Below are 21221 nucleotides of genomic sequence, written 5' to 3' on the forward strand. Positions count from 1 at the left end.
CTGTATTTTGATTGGAGAGTTTAATCCATTTACATTTAAAGTAATTGCTGACAAAAAAAGACTTATTTCTGCTATTGTGTTGTTTCTTTTCCATCTGCCCAAAGCTTTTTTGCCCCTCATTTCCTGCATTCCTATCTTTCGTTGTGTGTGTTTAGCTGATTTCTTACAATAAAATATTTAAATTACTTTCTCACTTCCTTTTGGGACTATTCTATAGCTATTTTCTTTGTGTTTACCATGGGGATTACCTTTAACATCCTAAAATTAAAACACTCTAATTTGAACTTATACCAGGTTAAACTCAACAACATCCAAGTTCTTGAAGCTAAAAGAGCATCCTACTATCTCAATGCAAAAGACCTTCTCCAAGACACACTGCAGTTTCTGCCTGGCTGGGACATTGCCCCAGAGTGGGGTTAAGTTTAAGGAGTCGAAGGAGGCATACATTTCCATCCTCTGGATCACTGCTCACCAAAAAATACATAATGCCAGGCACATATGTAATTTTGAATTTTCTAATGAACACACCAGGAAAATGAAAATGGTGAAGTCAATGTAAATAATAGATTTTTAATTCAGTATCTGCAAAGTGTTAGAATGTTTACATGTGGCACGAGAAATGTGGTCATATTACGAGGGCTTGAGAGCCGCATGGGGCAAGATAGAGGACAAACAGCATGCACTTGAAACTCTAAGAAGTGAACGCTAACAGGCAGATGGGGCCTGGAAGTCCAAAGTTGAATAACAGCCCGTAACAGGGTGATTATGGTGGGTTTTTTTTCCTGCCTCTGTCTCCCAGCTTACGCAAGGCACGCAAAGTCCAGCAACAGCTGAAAGTTAAAACCATGGGATCAACCTTTTATTTCTAGCCAGACAAGTGAGAAAGTGGGGGGCTTGGATGTTGAGGAGTGAGGGGGTCATCCCCATTGGTCTTTTTCTCCCCAGTTACCACATCTCCCCTGCAACCTCAGTGATGGCAGAGGCCTTCACTGAGAAATGGCCTGTGTCTCTGGACAAAGGAACAGGTTAAGAGGCTCCTATTGTCTGAAGAGTGTGGGGGCGTGCCCGTTATTTTCCTTTCTTTTCTCTTGCTATTTAAATTGACAAGAACAGATACTACACTTGATCTTAGCCAAAAGGCTGAGATGAAATAGACAAAATAAACTTTAAGCTAAAATTACTGTCAAGTATAAATTTTACTAATATAGTAATTCCAAAGGACCAAAGAGCAGGGCAGTGGCTTTATTGAGAACCCAGGATTTCCGAGTGTCCACCGTGCTCAGTCACTTTTAAATCATCAGCACAGCCCTATAATTCAGAGATTTAGGTGAAGTGACTTGCCCAGGGTCACACAGCTAAGCGAGAGTCTTCTGGGACCAACAGTAACTTTTGCAAAGGCGTCTCTTGCTATACTTAATCACTGCCACCATCTGACACTCACATTCTTTCTTTTTATACTATTCTGTTTCCTTGGGTCAAAGAATCCGACCCCTGAATTAAGGTTAAATAGCAATTAGTGGCAGATCAAAAGCCAAAATCGCTTCAAGATATTCTTTTAATTCCCCCAAGTAATGCCTTTAGTCACAAAAATATAGAACAATATAGAAAATTACAAGTGACCTTAGTGTTCACAGGCAAGCACTAATACATTTTAATGTACCATGATCATATTAAAATAGAAATAACTATGAAACATTTTCTGCGGAGAAGCAGCCCCTGTCCCCAGCAGAAAGGGACAGGAAGGCTGCATGGTGCCCAGGCCCCCAATGGCCTAGGTCTCACCCTGCAGCTCACTGTTGATGCGCCGGAACGCTGCTTCCTTCTCGGAGTCTAGGTCTTCAGTGGCGACAGGGAAACCCAGCTCAGGGCCTGGGGGCAGCCTCAGAGGCTCCCCTTGCCGGTGCAGCAGCAGAGGAATCCTGCGTTTTCGGGGTCTGGGACTGTCAGATGTGCGGGAGCCGTTCCTCCAGGGCCCTTTCTGCCCTCTTGTTGCCTCTGCATCTTTGTCAGGCTGGCTTTTCCTCTGGTAAACCACCGGGGCTGCAGAGGGCGAAGGAGGGCCCTCCTTGCTCCCTTTCTTTGCAGACTTTTGGAGCAGCCCTTCCGGTATGGCGGGACTCCTCCTTCTCTTCACTGGTAGGAAACCTCAGGTGGAGATATATGAGTTCGTGATGGCGTTTCTTTGGGGGCAGGAGCTCATACAAGTGGTCTGCGGTCTCCTGGTGGATCTGTCTTCTGCCCTCTTGGTGTGGAGGTCTCTCTGCAGAGGTCCAGGCCTGGGCACGAAGAAAGAGCCCCCCAGGGGCCTAAATGCAGATCGTGCGCCCCCGGTGTCATCGGGGCCGCTTCTCTGGCCTTCGTTCCTCCCTGTGACTGTGGGGACTTCCTCCTGCTCGGCCATCCCTTGCCCGCTCTCTCCCAGGGCCCTCAACACCGTCTTCTCTGTGCTGTAGTTCAGGACACAGCTGGGTGTCGTGGCCGGCACTGGCTGCCCCCGTGCCACACTGAGTGTGACTGTGTCCACTGCGGACACTGAGCTGCGGGACGTCGTGGAGGTGCGAGCACCCATCACTGCCTTCTTCCGATGGCCTCGCCTGAAGATGGAGATAAGGACCCCCAGAAAGGAGCGCAGGGTCTGCGGAACGGTAGAATGGTGTCTCAGAGACTCTGTGGCAAAGCGCAGATGCAGAGTCACTGGACACTTGTGGGCTGGCCTGCGAGTGGATAGCCGGCCATAGACAGCTGGGTTACCCGGGCCGGCCATGGGAAGTCGGTGGGCGTGGGGAGCGGGCTGGGGGCAGCCGAAACCTCCTGGCAGGTGCTGGTCCCCCAGTGCCCGGGGCGGGGGTGAGGGGCAGGGCCTACCTAAGTAACTGCCCCTAGAGAACTTGGGTGAGGTCGGTCCTTGGATAGAGAGCTGGGCTCCGAGCACTCTCCTTCAGCTGCCAACTCGGCCAAAAGCGGAGTGCGCTCTCTTTGGCCTGTTGCTGGGATGCAGCTCTGGAACCTGTGAGCGAACAATGGGCGTGCGTTGGCGGGGCGCAAAAGTTTAGGGAGGGGTGGCGCATGCGCAGAGTACACGTCAGGCCCTGGGGCGCACAGGTGAGGATGGACCCCTGGACCGTCAGCGCTTCTGAATCTCCCCGGGGGTCTGAGGGCTGGAGGTGTTTGCCTTGAGGGTGATGAGCTTCTTGGCAGGGCAGCTGCCCCTTCTCCCCCGGCCGGCTCTTACTGTACAGGATGGGTCCCCGGCCACCAGAGCAGGAAAGCTGGAGAGCAGGGTACCTGGCTCAGCAGCCACCGCCCGAGGTGGCAGATTTGGCATCAGCGCCTGTGCGTCCGCCTGCCCTCCCACCTGGTAACATTGGAGGAGAGAGCCGCTAAGAACAGAAGTGCAAAAACAAAAAACAAAAAAAAAACCCCAGAAGTGCCCAAGCCAACCAGATCCTGCTGGGGTGACAACTGAAGGGGCAGGCAGGGCGGGCTGGGAGGGACATATATACCAGGTCCAAACCCAGAAAGATCTGAAATGCACGAGTCAGAATGAAAGTCCAGAATCATCCTTGGGCTTTGGGCTGAGCTGGAAGTATAGCCAAACTCTTCAAGGTCTCCAGCTCCACCTGCAGTTTCTGCCTGGCTGGGACATTGCCCCAGAGTGGGGTTAAGTTTAAGGAGTCTTAGTTCCCCTACCAGGGACTGAACCCGGGGCCCCAGCAGTGAAAGTGCTGAGTCCTAACCACTGGACCGCCAGGGAATTCCCTGTATATGTATGAAAAAAGGATACCACAGTCTCAGAGGGTGGCGTTGACGTCATATAAAGGTGACACATATGACAGCTATAACAAAGAGTGGAAGGTAAAAGAATCTATATGGATGTAAGCCTTCTGAATTTTATTTAATTGGTAAAATATTAACTCTAGACTGTGAAACAATACGTATACATAGTGTTATTCCAAGAACAATTAAAAAATGACAAACTCAAGAAAATTGGATAACCTCAATAGTCCTATATTTAGGAATTGTGGACAAGATAGCTAAAACATTCACATATGTGTTTTGTGAAAAGTTTTTCTCTTGGTTAATTGCCTAGGAGTGGGTTTTTGGGTCATATGGTAAGTATGGCCCTCTCAACCAGCCCTGGCCACCACTTCAGGTGTCACCCCAGCAGGATCTGGATGGTGTGGGCACTTCCGTTCTTAGCGACTCCCCTCCAGTGCCGCCAGGGGAAAGGGCAGGAGGACGCAGAGGCGCTGCTGCCAAAGCTGCCGCCTCTTGTGGGAGCTGCACAGTCAGCAACCTTGCTCCACTTTGCTGGGTGGGGATCCCGTCCAGTACAGTTAGTTACCCCGACAGCACTGGGGCACGGCCAGGGGAGAAGGGCCAGCTGTCCTGCCAAGAAGCTCATCACCCTCAAGGCAAACACCTCCAGCCCTCAGACCCCCGGGAGATTCAGAAGCGCTAGACGGTCCAGGGGCGCGCATCCTCACCTGTGCGCCCCAGGGCCTGACGTGTACTCTGCGCATGCGCCACCCCTCCCTAAACTTTTGCGCCCCGCCAACGCACGCCCATTGTTCGCTCACAGGTTTCAGAGTATAAAAAGGCAACAGGCCAAAGAGAGCGCACTCCGCTTTTGGCCGAGTTGGCAGCTGAAGGAGAGTGCTCGGAGCCCAGCTCTGTATTCACGGACCGACCTCACCCAAGTTCTCTAGGAGCAGTTACTTAGGTAGGCCCTGCCCCTCACCCTCGTCCCGGGCACTGGGGGACCAGCACCTGCCAGGAGGGCTCGGCTGCCCCCAGCCCGCTCCCCGCGCCCACCGACTTCCCGTGGCCGGCCCGGGTCACCCAGCTGTCTGTGGCCGGCTATCCACTCGCAGGCCGGCCCACAAGTGTCCAGTGACTTTGCATCTGCGCTTTGCCACAGAGTCTCTGAGACCCCATTCTACCATCCCGCAGACGCTGCACTCCTTATGGGGATCCTTATCTCCATCTTCAGGCGAGGCCATCAGAAGAAGGCAGTGATGGGTGCTCGCACCTCCACGACGTCCCGCAGCTCAGTGTCTGCAGTGGACACAGTCACTGTCAGTGTGGCACGGGGGCAGCCAGTGCCGGCCACGACACCCAGCTGTGTCCCGAACTACAGCACAGAGAAGACTGTGTTGAGGGCCCTGGGAGAGAGCAGGCAAGGGATGGCCAAGAAGGAGGAAGTCCCCACAGTCACAGGGAAGAACGATGACCAGAGAAGCCCCAATGACACCGGGGGCGCACGATCTGCATTTAGGCCCCTGGGGGGCTCTTTCTTCGTGCCCAGGCCTGGACCTCTGCAGAGAGACCTCCACGCCAAGTGGGCAGAGGACAGATCTGCCAGGAAACAACAGACCTCTTGTATGAGCTCCTGCCCCCAAAGAAATGCCATCACGAGCTCATATAGCTCCACCCGAGGTTTCCTGCCAGTGGAAAGAAGGAGGGGTCCCGCCATACCGGAAGGGCTGCCCCAGAAGTCTGCAAAGACAGGGGGCGAGGAGGGCCCTCCATCGCCCTCTGCAGCTCTGGTGGTTTACCAGAAGAAAAGCCAGCCTGACAAAAATGCAGAGGCAGCAAGAGGGCAGAAAGGGCCCTGGAGGTAGGGCTCCTGCACATCTGACAGTCCCAGGCCCCGGAAACGCAGGATTCCTCTGCTGCCGCACAGGCGAGGGGAGCCTCTGAGGCTGCCTCCAGCCCCTGGGCCGGGTTTCCGGGTCACCGCCGAAGACCTAGACTCGGAGAAGGAAGCAGCGTTCCGGCGAATCAACAGAGCGCTGCGGGGTGAGACCTATGTCATCAGGGACCTCGGCAACTCTCCCCAGCATATGAAACGGAAAGCTCCAGCCTTTGCCTCTGCTCCAGGCCCCCCAGCTTCGGGCGGCCCCGCACAAGCATCTTCTGGGTGTTCATCATCCAGAAATTCCACCGTGGGCACCCATGCCAGCACACAGCTGGGTTTTGGGAGCAGAGCGGCTGCCCTAGATGATCTGAGCTGCATGTTTGCAGCTCTCAGCCTGACATCAAGAAAGAGGGGGCCCCCGAGCACCACACACAGCAATGGGGGCAGCGTGGGCCTGAACTCCTGGGGCCCTCCTCACCAGAGCCACCCCATGGTGACCACGGGACCCAGACCTAAGAAGAAGCCTGGGTTTGGAGGCACTACTGCCCCCATCTTAATGCACATCCCTGGGGGCCCTGATTGGCAGCAGCGAGGAACCATCGCCTGTGGCAGCTCTCCCCAGCATAGGAAACGGAAAGCTCCAGCCTTTGCCTCTGCTCCAGGCCCCCCAGCTTCGGGCGGCCCCGCACAAGCATCTTCTGGGTGTTCATCATCCAGAAATTCCACCGTGGGCACCCATGCCAGCACACAGCTGGGTTTTGAGAGCAGAGCGGCTGCCCTAGATGATCTGAGCTGCATGTTTGCAGCTCTCAGCGTGACATCAAGAAAGAGAGGGCCCCCGAGCACCACACACAGCAATGGGGGCAGCGTGGGCCTGAACTCCTGGGACCCTCCTCACCAGAGCCACCCCATGGTGACCACGGGACCCAGACCTAAGAAGAAGCCTGGGTTTGGAGGCACTACTGCCCCCATCTTAACGCACATCCCTGGGGGCGCACCCAGGCAGGGCCCCCCTACTTCCAGCGGAGGGCGCAGCCCATGCCCAGCCAAGGCTGACTTTAGGGGTGTGTCGGTTCCGGCCTCTACTCCTATCAGCCTCAGCTCCGCAGTGGGCACAGCAAGGTGCAGCCTTGCTCTTAGGGCCCCCTCATCACCTGCCCAAGGCTTGGCTGGACAAAAAACCACTGGGCCATCGACCAAGTCATTCTCCTCCAGGTCTCGATTCATTACCTTGGGGTTTAAGAGGAGGAAGTTGGCCTGAGCCAATAACTTTGGGGCGAGGCCATCAGTGTCCACCTCCTCCCAGGCTGGGCCTCGTGTGGACCCTGTTTCGATGTGAAACTTATAATAAAGCTTTGTTCTTGTTCTTTTGCATAATCCTCACGTGTCTGTGATCTGTAGATCAAGTGTGGAAAAGCACTGGCTTGTATGAGTGGTAACATGGAAAGCCAGACCTGTTTACAGTTTCCTGTGACCCTGCTCATGGGTTGTGAAGAGTAGCACACAAGATGGCTACAAGGGCCCTATATTAAAAGTGTGTTTTGAGTTTAAACGATGCAGCCCGGAATAAAATGGGCCCAGAGGGAGGGGTAAACAGGGAGGGTCATCCTTGTCTGTTGTAATTGCTACTTCCCACCCACCTCTCTGGCCTGGAGGGGGCTGGGTCATCCTGAGCACACACCAGCCGCCCATACTCTACTCGTTTAGTATTTTCTAATGTAGCAGTTTCTTTGACTTTTTTGTTTTGCTTTAATAGGTCTTAGGCAAATCATTTACATGCACATCTCACTCGGAGAGTATATGTCCATACAACCTAAAGCAATCTACAGATCCAGTGCAATCCCTATCAAAATTCCCATGACATTTTTTACATAAATAGGAAAAACAATCCTAAAATTCGTATGGAACTGCAATAGACTTCAAAAGCCACAGCAATCCTGAGAAAGAAGAACAAAGCTGGAGGCAACACTTTTCCTGATTTCAAATTATACTACAAAGCTAGAGTAATCAAAATAGTATGGTACTGGCATGAAAACAGACACATACACCAATGCAACAGAATCAAGAGCCGAGAAATAAATCCACACACATACAGGCAACTAATTGACAGGGATCCAAGAATACTCAACAGGGAAAAGATAGTCTCTTCAGTAAATAGTGTTGGGAAAACTGGATACCCACATGCAAAACAAAGAAAGTGGACCCCTATCTTACACCATTTGTAAAAATTAACTTGAAATGGATTAAAGACTTAAATGTAAGACCTGAAACTGTAAAACTCCTAGAAGAGAACATAAAGAGAAAGCTCCTTAACATTGGTCTTGGTGATGATTTTTTGGGTATGACAACAAAACCACAAGCAACAAAAACAAAAAGCAACCAATGGGACTACATCAAACTAAAAAGCTCCTGGAGAGCAAAAGAAACAATCAACAAAATGAAAAGGCAACCTAGGAATGGGAAAAAATATTCGCAAACCACATGTATGATAAGAGGTTAATATCCAAAATCTATAAGGAATTCAAACAACTCCATAGCAAAAAACAAACAAACAAACAAACAAAAACAAATAATCTGATTCTAAAATAGGCAAAGCAGGGGACTTCCCTGGTGGTCCAGTGGTTAAGACTCCACACTTCCACTGCAGGGGGCATGGGTTTGATCCCTGGTCAGGGAATTAAGGCCCACATGTCATGCAGTGTGTGTAAAAAAATAAAATAAAATAGGCAAAGCAAGACTAGGAAACAACTAAATGTCCAACAGGTGAATGGATAAAGAAAATGTGACATATAGATATAGATAGATAGATAGATAGATAGATATAGATAGATAGATAGATATATAGATAGATAGATAGATAATGGAATTTTATTCAGCCACATGAAAAGAAGGAAATCTGCCATTTGTGACAACACAGATAGACCTTGAGGGCATTATGCTAAGTGCATTAAGTCAGAGGGCAAAACATAAATACTGTATGAGATCACTTATATGTGGAATCTTTAAAAAAAAAGAAGAAACAACTCACAGATACATAGAATAGACTGGTTGCCAGAGGTGGGAGGTGGGTGAAATAGCTGAAAGTGGTCCAAAGGTACAAACTTCAAGTTATAAGATAAATAAGTCCTGGGGATGTCATGTATAGTGTAGTGACTATAGCTAACAATATTGTTGTGTATTTGAAAGTTGCTAAGAGAGTAGATCTTAAAAGCTCTCATCACAAGAAAAAAATAATTTGTTACTGTGAGTGGTGATGTATGAAAAGCCATGGAAGAAGCTTAAATGCATATTGCTAGTTGAAAGAAACCGGTCTGAAAAGACTACACACTGGATGATTCCAACCATATGACATTCTGGGAAAGGCAAAACTATGAAAACAAGAGGACATGTGGCCCCAGTGGACACCACTGTCTCTCCTTTCAGGAGCCTCCAGGTGCTGGAGACCTTCCCTCCTGAGATCCAGGTCTTCATGAAGGACTCCAGTGGCCAGGGCAAGCCTTACGCCATTGACCCTGATGACTCCATCCACGACTTGAAAGAGAAGATTGAAGAGGCTGGAGGACCTTACATGGAGGGTCCCGGGGCCAGAAACTGTGGAATCAATAGCTTCTCAGACTGCACATCAAGGATTGTGACACCATCATGCTCGTTAAGAGAGGCCCCACATCCCCACGAGTGCCAAGATCAGGCTGTTCATTTTGTAGACTTCTATGGTCACGTCCCCCTAGCTCACCCCTTTCTACCCAGACCACTGTGCTCTTTCTGAAGCATAAATAGAAACAGAATCCTCCCCTGCTTAAAATTCTCCAATGGCTCCTATTACCTACAGAATCAAGTTCAAGTTCCTTTGCTTGGCATTCAGGGTTCTTGACCATTTAGCTCTTGCTGACCTCTCAGTCTCTCCTCGTCACTCTCAAAACATACCAGACGTGGCCAAACACTTGCAATTCCAGAACACTGAATGCTGGCTCACAACTCCATGACTTTGAGTCAACTTTCCTTCTCCCCCATGTTGTCACCATTCAAAGTTCAAACCTCTAAGTTATTGATTCTCAAAAGTACAGACCCCAGACCAGCAGAATCAACATCATCTGGGAACCTCTTTGAAATAAAAATTCTCAGCAGCTAGCCCAGAATTACCTGAGTTAGGTTCTCTGGAAGTGGGACTCAGCAATCTGTGTCTTAACAAGCCTTCCAAGTAATTCTGAGCAAATATGGAAGTTCCAGGGAGTTAACACCCCAGGGGGTAAGCCTTGGCCCATTGAAAGACAGGAACCAGCGAGTGCAGTGAGTGCATACTCCCCTCCTCCACCTCTCAGGTGGATAATTTTGAGGCACGTTCTGCATTGCTCCTTAGAGGGTCCCCAGTGGGATCAAAGCTCAGCTGCCCACAGTAGTGATCAATTTCATGATATTTCTTGGACTGTTTTTTCCTCCTTCTCAATCCCCCACACCTGTCCCTTGGGATCATTTCCCAAAACAAGTCTCATGCAAATCCTTGTCTCAGGCTCTGCATTTGGAGGAACACAAGCTAAGAGAAAACCCATCTTTATGCATCTTCCTCCTTCCTAAAACCCAGCCCACACACTTCCTAACTACTAGCTCTTCCCCCACTGCCATAGAAATGTGCCCAACTGCGTGGCATTTCTACAAACCATAAAACCAATACACAATCGACTGCATGTTCCCCCCCCCTTTTTTTTTTTGTGGTATGCGGGCCTCTCACTGTTGTGGCCTCTCCTGTTGCAGAGCACAGGCTCCGGACGCGCAGTCTCAGCAGCCATGGCTCATGGGCCTAGCCGTTCCGTGGTGTGTGGGATCTTCCTGGACTGGGGCACGAACCCATGTCCCCTGCATCGGCAGGCAGACTCCCAACCACTGCGCCACCAGGGAAGCCCCATGTTCCCTTTTTAAATCGTTTTTTTTTTTTTTCTTTTCTGGCCACACTGCGAGGCCTGCAGGTTCCTAAATACCAGACCAGGGGTTGAACCCTGGTCCCTGGCAGTGAAAGCCCAGAGTCCCAACCGCTGGACTGCCAGGGAATTCCCCCCTTTGAAATCTTGAAAGCTGCTGAACTCCCAGATATCTCATGAAAATGAATAATGAAACGAATCAAAACTAATATGTAAGGTCTATTGAGCAAAGTGGTGGCTACCAGTGGGGAGAAGGAAGTGGGGAGAGGCAAAATAGGAGGACGGGATTAAGAGGTACAAACTACTGTGTATAAAATAGGTAAGCTACAAGGACATATTGTACAGCACAGGGAATAGAGCCAATATAGTATAATAACTTTAGTTTTTCAAAGGTTTATTATTTATTTAATTTATTTTTGGCTGCATTGGGTCTTAGTTGCGAGACGCAGGATCTTCATTGAGGCGTGCGGGATCTTTCATTGCAGCACGTGGGCTCTTCGTTGTGGTGTGGAGGTTTCTCTCTAATTGTGGCCTGCATGCTCCAGGGCACATGGGCTCAGTAGTTGTGGCGTGCGGGCTTAGTTGCCCTGCCGCCTGTAGGATCTTAGTTCCCCGACCAGGGATCAGACCTGTGTCCCCTGAATTGGAAGGCAGATTCTTTACCACTGAATCACCAGGGAAGTGCCTATAATAACTTTAAATGGAGTATAACCTGTAAAAATATTGAATAACAATGTTGTACACCTGAAACCGATATAGTGTTGTAAATCAATTATACTTCAAAAAAATGTTTTAAACTAAGATGTAAGGTCTGAATGTTTGAATAACTTTTGTTTGAATAACTTTTATATTGCCTTGAAGCTCATTATCTGTCATTATAAACATAGGACAAATGTTTGGAATCTCACTTTATTGTTGACTTTGGTTTGCGAAATTGCCACTGCTCTTTAAACAGTTATAATATAGGACTGTTTAAGGACCAGGCACTACGAAACTTTGAAAATGTGGAGACTTTTAGGATTTATGTAATTAAAAATGTGATTCTTTCCGTTTGGGGTTAGCCAGTTGGAGAGTTTAAATTGAAACGTGTCATGATTGAGGGTCTTTTTTTTCCCCCAAATGGTATTTAAGACAACAAACACCCTCCACCCCACCACTTCCTCCAGCTTACACCTGGTCTTTCTCCTCCCTTTCACGACAAAGTTCTTGAAAGTGTTATCTACACTCCTGGTCTCCATCCTCCTCACCCAACTTACTCTTCAACCCCGCACCTAAGATCTGGCTTCTGCTCCCAGCTCTCCCTTACATTTCACCCACAATGATCACCAGTAGCCTCTTGGGTGCTTCTCAGACCTATATTCCTGAACTTATCGGAAGCATTAGGCAATGTGAACAACTATTTTAAGCTCTCTGGCTTAAACAGCTACCCTTGTAGACCTCCCCACTTCCCACTCCTCCTTGTATCTTCCTCCCTTTGTTAATAGTACCCTCCATCCATTACCCAGGTACCCAAGCCAGAGAGCTGATAGCCATCCTGTCTTTTCCCTCACCTCCTACCTGTAGTCACCAAGTCCTGTTCACCCTTCCCCCAAGGTAGACCTAGAATCCCATCCTTTCTCCAGCCAAGTCCGGGGCACCTTCCCTCTCACCTGGATCACTGTACAGTGTCCTGACACCTCTCCCTACATATCTACCCCTGCCCCCTGCGATCCATCCTCCCCACAGAAGCAGCCAGACCAATCTTTCCAGAATGGTCATTTCACCTCTGGTCGCTCCTCTGATTTGCCACTGCCCTCAGGACAAAGTCAGCGCAGATTCACCTGATATGTGACCCAGTGGATCACTTTCTCTTTCCTAGAACAATGTTTCCACTTGGCTATCAAAACACACTCCTGATTTTTCTTCCACCTCCCTGGCTACTCCTTCGCATTCTTGTTTGCCGGATGCTTGCCTCTCCCCAATCACTTAATACTATTAAGTGTTTCAGGGCCCAGTCACTGGTCCTTTTCTTGCCTTGCTCTATACTCACTGCTTTGGTGAACCCATCCAGCCTCATGGCTTTAAATATATCTATGCTGGTCATTTGTATCTCAACCCCAGACTTCGTCCCTGAAATCCAGACTCAAATATGCAACTCCCTAGCCAACTCGGATCTCACTAGACACTCAAGTTTGCTTCCAAAGCCGAGCTCCCGACCTTCATGCCTACACTGTGCCCTGGCCCAGTCTTTCCCTTCTCAGTTAAGGACAATTCTATCCTTCCAGTGCTAAGGCCAAAAGCCTTAGAGTGGTCCTTGACTCTAATTTTTCTCTCACATCACACTCTATCCTTTAGCAAGACCTGTTTATACTCAAAATATAGCCAGTGAAATGATATGAGGTCTGGGATTCACTTCCAAATAATACAGGAGGGGAGATGTGGATGGAGATATCATTGAAACAAGATTGTCTGTAGGTTGGGACTTCCCTGGTGGTCCAGTGGTTAGGACTCTGTGCTTCTACTGCAGGGGGCATGGGTTCAATCCCTGGTTGGGGAACTAAGATCCCGCGTGCCGGGTGGCCAATAAAAATTAAAATGGGCAGAAGACCTGAATAAACATTTAAAAAACTGTCTACAGGTTGATAATTGTTGAAGATGGGGGGTGGTACGTGGAGGTTCATTGTATTATTCTACTTTTGTTCATGTTTGAAATTTTCCATAATAAGAAAATTGAATCATACCACTTCTCCCTACCTTTCACTGCTACCATTCTGATCCAAGGCGCCATATCTCTTGCCTGGACTGTTGTAGTAGCTTCTTAACTGAATTCCTGCTTCTGCTCTCACCTCCACTCCCCACCCTCTGCTTTTAATCCAATCTTCCCATGAACAGCCAGTGTGATACCGTTAAAATGAAAGTCCATCCATGTCCCTCTTCTGCTTGGAACTCCCCAGTGGCTCCCCATTTCAATCAGAGTAAAAGCCAAAGTCTTAGTAGTCTTCAAGATCCTACACAATTTGCCCCCTACCCTTGTACTCAAACCTCATCCCCTCCCACTCTCCCCCTTTGATCATTCCATTCCAGTCACACTGCTATTCCTCAATCCCACCAGGCATACTGCCGCCACAGGGCCTTTGCACTTGCTGTTCCTTCTCCCATTCTTCTTTAATTGTTTTTATTTATTTTATTTTTTTAAAATTTTTGGCTGAGCCGGGTCTCAGTCGCGGCACACGGGATCTTTCGTTGGGGCGTGTGGACTTCTTAGTTGCCGCATACAGACTCTTAGCTGCGGCATGCATGTGGAATTTAGTTCCCCGATCGGGGATCGAACCTGGGCCCCCTGCATTGGGAGAGTGGAGTCTTACCCACTGGACCACCAGGGAAGTCCCACTTTCTCTCATTCTTCCCTCTGACATACATACCGCTCACTCTTCGCCTCCTTCATGTCTTTGCTCAAATGTCTCCTTTTCAGACCTTCCCTAGCCACCTTTCTTGAGACTGAACCCCTGAACATTGCCACTTCTCACCACCCCCCACACAGGTACTCAGTACCTTTTAACCTCTTTCCCTGCTTTATTTTCCTGATTAGCACTTATCACCGTCTTAATTATTATAATGTTACTTATTTATCCTGTTTATTATCTGTCTCCACCATTAGAGTGTTAGCTCTCTGCAGTCCGAGAATTTTGCCTATTCACTGCTGTATCCCCAGGACACCTGCCTGGCACATAGCGGGCACTCAACAAATGTTTGTTGAATGAATGAATGAATGGCATTCCGAGTTTCAATCCCTGCCCACCTGTCCAGGCACAGCTCTCACCTCTCCCCTCCCTGCCCTCCGTGCCAACGTGGATCTGACAGCCGAGTCCTGGCACATGGCAGGATGATTCACACTTCTCAGCCTTATCCTGTCTTGTGCCCTCTGTGTCGTGGCCGCATTCCCAGTCTTTTAAGACTCATCTCAAGCAGGTGTTCACTGACACCACAGGTGACCCCAAAGAAACTCTTCTGCCTGAATTTCCACCAAGTTTCTGTGCCCTCTTTTCTCCTAGTACACAGGACACTGGACTCTCTGTGTCTCCCCTGTCTCCCCCACTGCTCTGGGAGCCCCTGGGGCAGGAACCACGTCTTACGTTGTCTTCTTCGCACAATGTCTGGCACCCAGCCAGCACTCAATAGATGTACAGTGAACGAATAACAATACTTGCATTTACTTAATGTTTTCTCTGCTAAATGTTCTCTTGCTTAATCCACACAACCTATGGGGTAGGTATTATTCTTAAACCCATTTTAAGGATTATTTCTGTGAGGGTCAGAGAGGTTAAGAGTCTGGCAAAGGGCAGACTGGAATTCCAGAGTTTGTTCTGCGGAACCCTAGAATTCCCACTGTTCAACCCAACCTCCAGCGAGTGCCTGCTCTTACTGAGCCTGTTTTGGGTGACAAGGCTGTGGGGATGGTATTGGTGGATACCATCCAACTCCCATCTCCTGGGGAAGTTGCCTTTCCCAGGGCCATCCTCAAGCCAGTTTCAGTTTCCAAGTTGTAAAAGGGAAACTAAGAGGTGAGAAACGAAACCTACAGCAGAAAGGGTGACTAAAAGTCCCTCCTGTTAAGGTGGTTTCACCCAGTGTCCCTCGGTACCCCAGCTGCAGTGAATGGCCTCCAGGAAGAGGATCCCCTGGTCAGCCAGACACCCCTTGTTTCCTCTCCACTCTGGTCCTTTGTTCCACAGGGTGCTGGAGGTCAGCTGAGGAGGAGTCCCCTTAAAGAAGAGTGTGTGTGCCAGGAGCTGGGTAGGTGTGTGGGTATATATCTAGCCACCAGTGGTACTCTCAAGACAGAGATGGCAGTGCCCCCGGAGCTCTTTGTCACCCCAGCTTCCAGGCTGAACTCCTTCGTGGCTCACTGCCTGCATCCCAGCCAGAAGTGGAAAAAAGAGGTGTTGGAGACTGTGCAGACCGTGAAGCAGTTCCTGAGGGAGCAGAGCTTCCAGGGGGAGCATGGGCTGGACCAGGAATCGGGGGTGCTGAAGGTGGTCAAGGTGAGACTGGTTCCCTCCACCCCCAGGCCAGGGCTGGGCAAAATGCAGCTTGTGGGTCTACATCCCTGAGGATGCTGGGACCTGTTGCCTCATTATCTCTAGCCCATGCTACTGACATCTCAAGACACTCCATCCCAATGCACTGCTGCCTTGAGCAGAGCAAGTCCAGTAAGGAAGCTAATAATAATAGTGTACTTTTTTGGATGCACTAGCCTAACCCCTTAACATGTATTATGTCTAATTTGTGTACCCTGTGAGGTATGTATTATTCTTTTCCCATTTTACAGATGAGCAGAATGGAAACTCAGTGATTTAAGATCCATAATGACCAAACGCAATGCAAGGTCTCTGATTGGATCTTGGTGTGAATGGACCATCTGTAAAATATAATTTGGGAACAATTGGGGGAATTTCAATATGGCCAGAATATTAAATAATATATATATATAAGGGAATTGTTTTTTTAATATTTATTTATTTTATTTATTTATTTTCTTGGCTGCGTCAGGTCTTAGTTGTGGCAATGTGGGATCTTTTGTTGCAGCGTGCGGGCTCGGGCTTCTCTCTAGTTGTGGCGTGCGGGTTTTCTCTCCCTAGTTGTGGCGTGTGGGTTCCAGGTTGTGTGGGCTTTGTAGTTTGCGGCACACGGGCTCTCTAGTTGAGGCGTGGGAGCTCAGTAGTTGTGGCACGTGGGCTTAGTTGCCCTGCAGCATGTGGGATCTTCGTTCCCTGACCAGGGATCGAACCCGAGTCCCCTGCATTGGAAGGTGGATTCTTTACCACTGGACCACCAGGGAAGTCCCAGGGAACTGTTTTTTTGAGGCGTAATAGTTTTGTGGTTATGGGGGAAAATGTTCTCTTTTGTTGGACACAAATGCTAAAGTATTTAGGGACGATGGTCCTTAGCGTTTGTAATTTACTTTAAAGTGGCTTAGTTGAAGCAAATATGGCAGAGTTTAGACTTGTTGAATCTGGGCGGATGTATAAGTGTTCATTGTATTCTCTTTCTATTTTTCTGTTTAAAATTTTTGATAATGGAAATTTTTTTTTAATGGAAGCTCAGAGAGGTGAGGTCACTTGCCCAAGGTCACACAGCTAGTGGTGAAGCTGGGATTTCACCCAGGATCTATCTTACTCCACTCCAGGCTGCCCTCACTGAGCTTTTTTCCCCCAAGCCCTTCCTGCAGCTGCATCATGTCACCTCCTGTCCTAGCTAGGATAATAATGCAAGAGGGTCAAAACTAGAAAGGTGTGATGAGAAAAACAACCTTGAGGAAAAAATTTTGTTTTTCTGAGTGGCTGCCTAGGCATTTTACAGTATGGTGACCCTACTAACACCAAAAGTTCAGAGTCTGGACTTTTAGATAGGTTTAGGGTATCCCCACAGGTTCCTGCTTTGCCTTCCCCGGTGGAACCTTTTAATATAACCACTGAGTGGGCTTCCCTGGTGGTCCAGTGGTTAAGACTCTGAGCTTCCACTGCAGCGGGCATGGGTTCGACCCCTGGTCACAGAAGTTCTGCATGCCACACTGTGTGGCCAAAAAACATAAATAAATAAAATTTTTTAAAAATTTAGAGCTAAGTGGGTTTTAAATAAAATTTTTTAATGTAAATTGATACAGCCACTATGGAGAACAGTATGGAGGTTCCTTAAAAAACTACAGATAGAACTACCATACGACCCAGCAATCCCACTACTGGGCATATATTCAAAAAGAGTCATGTACCAAAATGTTCATTGCAGCTCTATTTACAATAGCCAAGACATGGAAGCAACCTAAGTGTCCATCAACAGATGAATGGATAAAGAAGATGTGGCACATATATACAATGGAATATTACTCAGCCATAAAAAGAAACGAAATTGAGTTATTTGTAGTGAGGTGGATGGACCTAGAGTCTGTCATACGAGTGAAGTAAGTCAGAAAGAGAAAAACAAATACCATATGCTAACACATATATATGGAATCTAAGGGAAAAAAAAAAAGGTCATGAAGAACGTAGGGGTAAGACAGGAATAAAGACACAAACCTACTAGAGAATGGACTTGAGGATATGGGGAGGGGGAAGGGTAAGCTGTGACAAAGTGAGAGAGTGGCATGGACGTATATACACTACCAAACGTAAAATAGCTAGTGGGAAGCAGCCACATAGCACAGGGAGATCAGCTCGGGGCTTTGTGACCATCTAGAGGGGTGGGATAGGGAGGGTGGGAGGGAGACGCAAGAGAGAAGAGATATGGGAACATATGTATATGTGTAACTGATTCACTTTGTTATTAAGCAGAAACTAACACACCATTGTAAAGCAATTATACTCCAATAAAGATGTTAAAAAAAAATAACCACTTAGAGTTAAGCCTGTGAAAAGTTAGTAGCCTCTGCCCCAATCACCTTGTAAGGACTAGGTGCTTGCTACGCCACTCTATCTCCTGGTGGCTTGTGACCTGGGGTGGAAGACTGCCCTTCCCCTGGCTCACTGTGTCCCTTTGCTTCTGGGATATATAAGTAATAAATCATTTTTTTATTTTTTAAATTAATTTTTGTTGGAGCATAGCTGCTTTACAATGTTGTGTTAGTCTCTGCTGTACAGCAAAGTGAATCAGTTACACGTATACATATACCCCTCCTTTTTAGATTTCTTTCTCACTTAGGTCACCACAGAGCATTGAGTAGAGTTCCCTGTGCTATACAGTAGGTTCTCATTAGTTATCTATTTTTGAAAGTAATAAATCTTATGACTCTACTCCCTTTGTATGGGTGTATTGAAACGGCACCTTTCCTCCAAATGACCCCGGGGTTTCATTTCCCCACAGAGGGAGTTTGGATGCTGAGGGAGCTACCTGCCCACACTGTGTGGGCGGCTTGTGCCCCTGGCCAACGAGTAATGAACACTTTATTTGGGCTTTAAACTCTCCCCCAACCCCTGAAAATCTGGTAAGCTGTGCTGGTCCACAAGAGTGAATGCTTGTCCTTGGGTTTGAATAGGTTTGAACTGAAGCAAGTCATGAAGCCTGTTCTAGAACGCTCTTCCCTCTCTGCCTATATCTTACCACTGGAAAAGGTGGGAAGGGCAGCACAGGCACAGCCTTCAGCGGGATGGGCTCTGTGCCATTCCCAACCCTCTCACATAGGGCAGAAATGCCCTGCCCCTGCCAATTCCTGAGTTAAAGCCCTCACCTCTAATGTGACTGTATGAGGAAATAGGGTCTTTAAGGAGGTAATTAAGGTTAAATAAAGTCATAATGGTGAAGCCCTAATCAGACTGGACTCGTGTCCTTATAAGAAGATAGAGACATCAGCGGCCTCTCTCTGTCCATGCACACACACAGGTAAGACCATGTGAGGACTCAGTGAGAAGGCAGCTGTCTGCAAGCCAGAAAGAGAGGCCTCAGAAGAAAGCAACTCTGCTGGCATCTTGATTTTAGACTGCAAAATTCCAGAACTGCGAGAAAGGAAATTTCTGTTGTTTAAGCCTCCAGTCTCTAGTATTCTATTATGGCAGCCCAAACAGACTAATGCACCATTTTATGTTGGCTTTTTTCCCCAGGAGAACAGTACCTATAACGGTAGACTAGCATCCTGGTCCCCAGGTCATTTTGGTTCAGTTAAATTCTTAAGGTAGCACTTACATCTTACCTCACACTGAAATAAATCCTTTTGTAGCACGTGAGTGGCACAGAGTGGAGCTTAAAAGATTTAGTGGGCCATCAGGCTCTCTCTAACCCACCCCTCGAACCTGTCTTATACCATCTTCTTTGCTTCCCAGTCCAAACCCTGTGTTCCAGTCTTTTCCCTGTCCCCCATTTATAGTGCCCACTCCTTCCTTGCCCAGTTGGAATTTTCTCTAGCTTCCATGCCGACTGCCCAAACCCCATCTCTTCTTCAGGGTCATCCTAAGCCTTACATCTTTGGGGCCTCTTCTCAACCTTCCAGCCAACCTCTGCATCACTCTGGTACTTCCTGCCTTTGCAGAAATTTAACAGAAAGAGAGGAGGGGATTGGAGGCACTGTGCCTAAGATCTCAGGTGGATGAGATTCTTCCCTGCAAGCCAAGTGTCCGGCTGTAAACAATACCTTCAGGGCCTAAACAGTGAATAGAGGGATAGAAAGTGACTTGACTTTGGTGTATGTATGTGTTTATACCCATATATGTGAAGTCTGTGTTCTTGGAGTAGAGCCCCATTCATTTAGAGAAAAAAGAGCCTGCTCCAAATTCCCCATCTGGAACTAGCAATTTGTCCTTAATGAGGCACATGTATAACACAGGTTATAGATTAAGACTGACCTGAAGAGAGCACACTGACTTTCGTCTAAGCACGTCACACGTCAAAGACAGCTAGACGTGGAAGAAACCAAGAAATCAAGTGTAGGATTTCCCAAACTGCAGTCAGTTACTAGCCACATTAATAACTTTTTTAAACCTTATTCACATTGCATCAAAGGGATGCTTTGATGCAATGCTGAGGTCTTCTCAGCAAAGCTCATGGGAATTTGGTATATGAGGATCCACAAAAGCGATCCATTTCATCGGTGTCAATCTTTCTGGACAGTTTGGGTGGAAAGGACAATTCCTGAAGGTGCGATACCTTCACCGCATGTACTAGCATTGGGTCTTGCTTGTGTGTGTGTCACCGACTTCAGCCTTGCTGTAGCAATAATAGCTAAGATACTGTAGAGCTGAGAGGCTATTTAAGTATTTATAGATATATACATAAGATGAAAGCACCTAACTTTTTTCTACCTATTGCTTACTTTCCACAGCGGTGTACACACCACACTTTAGGAAACAGTGATGTTGTCCAATTTGTCTTCTCATTTGAAGATGAGAAATGAAGGTCTGGAGACCTTTCATTGCTGAAGGTCATTCGAGTGTTTAAGGGCAGGATGCTGGGGTTCCTGACTTCCAGGGAACCTAACTTTTCTCTGAAATTATACTGCCCCTTAATCTCTTAGCAGTACATAAAACAAATATTGGTGACCTCGTGACATGCCAGCCCTTGGGTGAAATGGAGATCTGTGACTGGCTCTCAAACTTTTAAGAAATGGGAGTCTAGAAAAAAAAACCCAAAACAGTCATGCAAAGACTCACTGGGCTGGAAGGGGAGCGTGTGGTCGTCTAGCTCAGTGCTGGGCTGAACCCTGGATCGTCCAAGGAGGGTCTTGGAGGCCTCTCTGGAGGCCAAGAAGTCAAGGCATAAGGGGGAATAAGGCAGGTTTGCTTCTGTGTCTTCATGTTATTTTCATGTAAGATAGCACTGAAAATTTCAAAAGTGACACTGGAAATGTGCTGTGCTTGTCCATTTTCATCGTATAGATAATGACATGAAGGCTCAAAGGGGGATCGTGTTTTGCTAGTTAATAACAGACAACATTCCTCATCCAGCATTCCTATAGCTTAAAAAAGCAATAGAGGCAAGTGTGTCCATGAACGTGGGCTTTGTGGTCATGCAGGTTTGAACTTGCATCCCAGCAGGGCTTGAATGGAGTTTTTCTCTCCAAATTAGGCAAATTGTTTCTCCAAGGCTCATGGAGTGGTCAGTGTTGTTATAGGGGAGTGAGGTAAAAGCATTTTCCTCACCATATCCTGCCCCAGACATGTTATCTGAAAGGAAGGAAAGAAGGAAAAATGGGAGGGATATATGGA

At 47.9% G+C, this 21221-nt stretch overlaps 1 long non-coding RNA gene and 1 pseudogene across 1 annotated transcript in view; both read right to left on the reverse strand.

The window, feature by feature from the left end:
- Nucleotides 1-21221, reverse strand: part of LOC137210268 (uncharacterized) — a 291880-nt gene that overhangs the window by 96881 nt on the left and 173778 nt on the right. The window lies entirely within an intron of this gene.
- On the reverse strand, nucleotides 1047-1152 carry LOC137210766 (U2 spliceosomal RNA; annotated as a pseudogene).

This window comes from Pseudorca crassidens, chromosome 17, assembly GCF_039906515.1.
Source record: "Pseudorca crassidens isolate mPseCra1 chromosome 17, mPseCra1.hap1, whole genome shotgun sequence".
Classification (NCBI taxonomy): Eukaryota; Metazoa; Chordata; class Mammalia; order Artiodactyla; family Delphinidae; genus Pseudorca; species Pseudorca crassidens.